Raw genomic sequence first — 5,772 nt, forward strand, 5'->3', positions numbered from 1 at the left:
TACTATATACCGATTGATTTTTTTTCTGGAGTCGTTTTAATTTTATTAGAGTATTAATTTATTTAACTATCTAATTATGTATGAAATCACCTGATTTGTGATCATTTCTCATTTACTGAAAATTTTGTGATTTATCTCACAAATTAGCACATAACTAAAGAATGTCGTTTTTTAGAAACCTATTAGATTTCCGTAAAATTCGTAATACTAGAAATATATTTCATCTTGATTTAAAATTTGTCGTTAAACTGCGAATAGTCTGATCACTTTTTGAACAACTAGGCCCTGGTGTTGACTTATATATATATATATGGTTAACTTTGGTTAGGTTGGTTTAACGTCCCATTTACAGACAGGGTCATTTAAAGACGTACCAGATTCTTAGGTGGAGGAAAGCCGCAATACCCGAGGGCAAACCACCGGGTAGTACATGACAACTAACCGCATGAGATTCGAACACGAGACCCCTTAACTGGAGGGATTGCTGTTGTATGACGGAAAATCTTAGCAAGTACATGAAGGTCACGTATGTTATGCATTTGGTTCATCGAAGAAGAACTATTTTTATTTCGCGGCATCCGATTCGTAACCAGTGTTATTACGGATTCTTGTTTGTTGTTCATTTGGGTTGGATTGATTAGATCTGTTCTATCTATCCCGTTGCCCGTTTGATTCCACCTTCAAAAATACATTCTGGACATCCTTGAGGAATGATAAATTGCTTTTACTCATTTAAGCGGAGTTGTCTTTTAGAATCGTCGCTTACGATCGTTTATATCATCCAGGCTAGATTGTAAGGTATCAACCGTCTTTTGTGTGTGGGCTGGCAGGATCCAAAAGGGAGGTATTGGTGAGTATCAGTGACCTTAAAATATATGTCAGCCTGTACATATTTTATTCTGCTGTTTTTTACCGGGACATCAAGAAACAAAATGTTTTGGACGCTGGTTTCCATTGCAAACTTGATATTTTCATCCGGCGAACTTAGCAAAGCCATGTAAGTTAATGTATTTAGTTTTTCTTTTTCCATGTTCTAAATTAAGCAGCAATCGTCTAGAAACATTTTGACCGTTTTAAAAACTTCTCTCCAAAGGTCACGATTTTTTTTTCTTTTTTGCAAAGTTGGTTTTTCAGTGTGAGTGTTCCATAAGTCGGCGCCATTTGTGTTTCCATGGCAAAAGCCTTTATTTGTTCATAATATTATCCATTGAACGAGAATGAGGTATTCTTCAAAACTGATTCTAAAAAAAACTCCTTTTGAATTTTTCGTTTATTTCAGCTGGGAGTTTTTCTATTCTAAGGCTTTAAGTCCAAGTTCGCTTGTGATGTTGGTATATAACATCCATTGTTACTAGCATTGCGTGAGTGTCCACTTTTTCTGGGAGATGGCTAAAAAAATCCAAATCATCACGCACATAGTTTGGCACTTTAGTACACAATGGTTTTAGTAGTGTATCTAATAAATTACGTAATCTTTGTGTAGGAGAACTTAGACCTCCTTCAATAGATTTTGTTGATTTTTCTTAATATAAGGACATTTAGGACACGTAAAGTTTTCAGCATTTTGAAAATCTATAGCTTCTTCTATTTTGCTTCGCTATTGTTATAATTCAAAGTAATGTAAATCTTTAATTATCTTTATGTTATTCTTTTTTCGAAAAAAATATGTGTAATTTGCCAATCTAACTCAAAATGGACTTTTAATTCCACTCCACTACAATGCAAAGTTAAACTCATCTGCATAATGTGCCTACGTGATATATAAATTAGTTGAGTTTTGTCGAAGTACTCCGTGATTGTCACAGTTCTACTCGCCCTCATTGTATTTTACATTACACAAATAAGTTCTGTTTGCACGAGTCGGTACATATGAGGATGTTTGGACGGGATGATCACGGCTTTACCCACTCTATGATATCCGGTATAGGGCCTATCATACGAAGAACCACATCATAGTCTTAGGGTGTATTAGTCATCAGGGTGTATTAGTCATCAGGGTGTATTAGTCATCCGATCCCTTTCCCGTCTTAGGGTGTATTAGTCATCAGGGTGTATTAGTCATCAGGGTGTATTAGTCATCCGATCCCTTTCCCGTGATAGCGGTACTGTTATAGCGTTTTAAACTATATTAAAGATGCTCCACCGCTGACAAATAGTATTTTCTCAATATCAGAACCAGCAGCTGACAATGGAGTATTTTTCTTCAGTTACAAAAGTTACATACTTTACACTATTACCACCATTGGAAAGTTTGAGCTTCTAATTCTACTTCAAGTTAAAAATATAAAAAATGATTAATTGCATCCCGAAAAAATTCCGTGCCACTATATCCTATATGGAATGAAGTACTGATTGCGCATGCACCAAAGGCAAAATGAATAATTTTAAATTATTTTTTGTGTCAGTTAGACATATATATATATATATATACGATTAAACACCAATTATTGTTCAAATGATGAATATCATTTATGCTCTGTCGGCGGTGGAGCATCTTTAAGTTTTTCTTAAATATAAATTACACACCGACTACTACAGTAACTCTCTGGTGTTGTAAAGCAGAATTCAGTTACATTTATCTGGTTAATTTCACAATTTTACAATGACTCTTTACAATATTTAATAGTATATGAATGTTTCTGTGGTAGCTGATTTTTCAACATATAATGTACTATCGAAACCTGCTTAGGGTGGTTGATAGATTCTAGTTGCTGTTTTCTCCCGGTCTTTCTGCCTTCCGCCACTTCCTTAACATTGCTTTTCAGCTTTCTGTCTGCAACTATTATATACAAATTACTAAATAAATAAATAAAAAAAATTAATAGATAAATAAAATAAATAAACACCCAGCCTATATTCTAGTTGTATATATTGTGGTTACATAATTCTAACATAATGAAAATTCCTACCTCAGGGAAGGCGTTGTTTGAAATTAAGCTCATAAAACAAGTCTAAATAATTTTGAATCATACTTTGAACATTGGAAAATAACATATCTTAGTGGACAGATGATATCATTAATTGAATATGAGTTATTTATGCACGTGACCTAGCCAATGTGTCCTTAGAATGTAATCATCTTAAGGCAAATTATGTCAGATCTTTATGCAGTACTAAACATCAATTTCAAGCTATGAAATCTTTGAAAAATCTAAGTTTTAGCAATAATATTAAAGTTTTTAATGCTTAAATAGAATAAATGCTTAACTAGATCACTGTGACCTTCTTTTTGAGTTTTTTCATCAGCTTTCTCAACTGAACTTCATGAACCCAATATTTACACGCAAAATCTGCAAAAAATGTTATCTATATTCTAGTATTTAGTTAATTAGGACTTAAACAATGAAAAGGTTAATTTTCACCCTTTGACCTTTGACCTCTGAAAATTACCATGAGCGCAAAAAAATCGAATATTCTGAATAGCATACAATATGCAGCTGACCCTAATGTATCTTCATGCAAAATATTTTGCTTAACACAGAGTGGCCGTAAAACGGCCCAAAGTGATACTTCCTTTGTGTTGTAAAATCTATGTAATTGTATTCTATATTTATCTGTTCTGTTTACTCTGTTTAAAGAAACATGTATTAATGTTAATGAAATACATGTATTTTACAATGAAATATAAACAACCCACTAAGTTAATCAAGACCATATTTGATACAGGACATGGTAATCTATATTCTACTGCACCGTGTTTTATAGACAGCCACATGTGATAGGTTAGAAATCAAGCATACGATTTTAATATACAGACGACCTAATGAGATATTTGATAGAAAAGTGTAGTTAAAACAACTTTCACAACAGAGATAATGTCGTTGTGATGTATTTCGACTAAAAGTAAAAATTCCGAAGATGCAGAAAAAAATCCCAAATATGAATTTATTAAATATAACCATTCCTAGAATTCGGTAGGCGATTCCCGGAGTATCCGGAAATCTCATGCTGTCCGAGCTCTAGACCCTATTTGATTATAAAAATACAACACATAAGGTTATAGTAAACAAACAAACGAAAGATTAACATATGAACATATTGAATTCGTCTCACTAGTCAGTCGCCCTGTAGGTGAATTAATTAGCGTGTCGATTGTCCTGGGTGTAAGTGTCATACTTCAGGCGTGTTCAGGATGGCGATCGCTCGTGCGACAAGAAATTTCCTGAACGGTAGTGTGTGATCGGGCGCGCAATCGATATGGTAGTTTCTCGTGCACTTGCTCTGGGCCTATTATCAGAATAAATATTATTTAAAAAATGCCCTAAACAGTGCGCCGTTCATGTCCGTTCAGAAGCAAGCGCCCACTTACGCTCGCGAGCGCTCGCCATCCTGAACACCCCTCTGGTTGGACCGGTGTTCTTAATATTACTCAAGATATGATGATTACTACAGATTTAAGAAGACAACAATAAACCAAAGAATGACGAAAGCAATATCAAAGAGATGAATTAAGTATTTCAGTACAACATTTCAAATAATTTAGCGAAAATTTGTAATTAAACGCCTTGAATAATATAATGCATCGAATGTACATACATGTTCTAATAAGCACTTTTTTCCTTATGAAACAACCAAAATGATTTGAAACTGATGATCGGTCTTTTAAAATGAGACGCAAACTATATCATTTAAGCAGTAAACTATTGATAATTTCGACATCTAACCCCCGTCAACATCTTCATTTCTAGACACTAAACACTGAGACATAAACTTTGGCATCACGTAGGTCTGGTTGGGAGGGGGCTAATTGCCGATACGGTTATATAAATATAAAACAAAACAAAGCCACCAACATGGAGTCATACGCATACACCATACACCTAATATTTAAATATTTTCCATTGTATATATTTGATGTATATTTAACTAAATTTTACAATTCCGTTCATGTAGCATCCGCATGACTTACACTTGTTTACGCAGAGCGTAGCTGTTACTAAACACACCGGAAACTATCACTTACACAACTTTAAGTAATTTTAAATATAATACATATGGTTGTCTCTTCATGTCGATGATGGCATTTCAAGCAAGCTGACACATAGCTGGTGAGTACATTTTACCCATCATTTTAATAGTCATTTAGCATTTGACGAATTTATCAAATTTGTTTTAAAGCTTTCATTACGTATGCAGCTTGCAAGGTTTTGTTGTTAGATGTGGTAACAATTAAACTACACAAACGAAAAAAGATATTTTGAATTACTTGCATAAATGTTTTTATCACATGATTTGTCATTTAGTCATGTCATACGGGTATGTCATAAATGTTGTAAGACACACTATTGTAGTTTTGACGTCATACTTTATATATGACGTCGCATGATTGTCTCAGTAAACGGAAACGTAACATCCTAGCCAGATATCATCTGTTTTATATAGAGACGAAATTTTATTTTTCACTTATATTTCTATTAATAAAAGTAATGTGATAAATAGAATCTTACACTTCTGACTATGTAGTATAAAACTTATCAAACTCGTTCAATAATTTGATATGCCATTCTTTGTTTTTTTTTCGTTTGTTTGCTTAACTTAACGTCCTACTAACAGCAAGGGTCATGTAAGGACGGCCTTCAATGTATGCGGTGTGTTGCATGTGTGATGTATGTATGCGGTATGTTCGTGTTGTGTCTTCTTGTATAGTGGAACTCTTGTCCCTTTATAGTGCTATAAAATATCGCCTAAACGCTCGTGAACTCGTTTGATACATTTCATATTACGTAGCCGCTCATGTAAGATCCTCTATTAATATGATAATAATATTTATGT

This window comes from Argopecten irradians, chromosome 13 (genome assembly GCF_041381155.1).
Source record: "Argopecten irradians isolate NY chromosome 13, Ai_NY, whole genome shotgun sequence".
NCBI classification, from domain to species: Eukaryota; Metazoa; Mollusca; class Bivalvia; order Pectinida; family Pectinidae; genus Argopecten; species Argopecten irradians.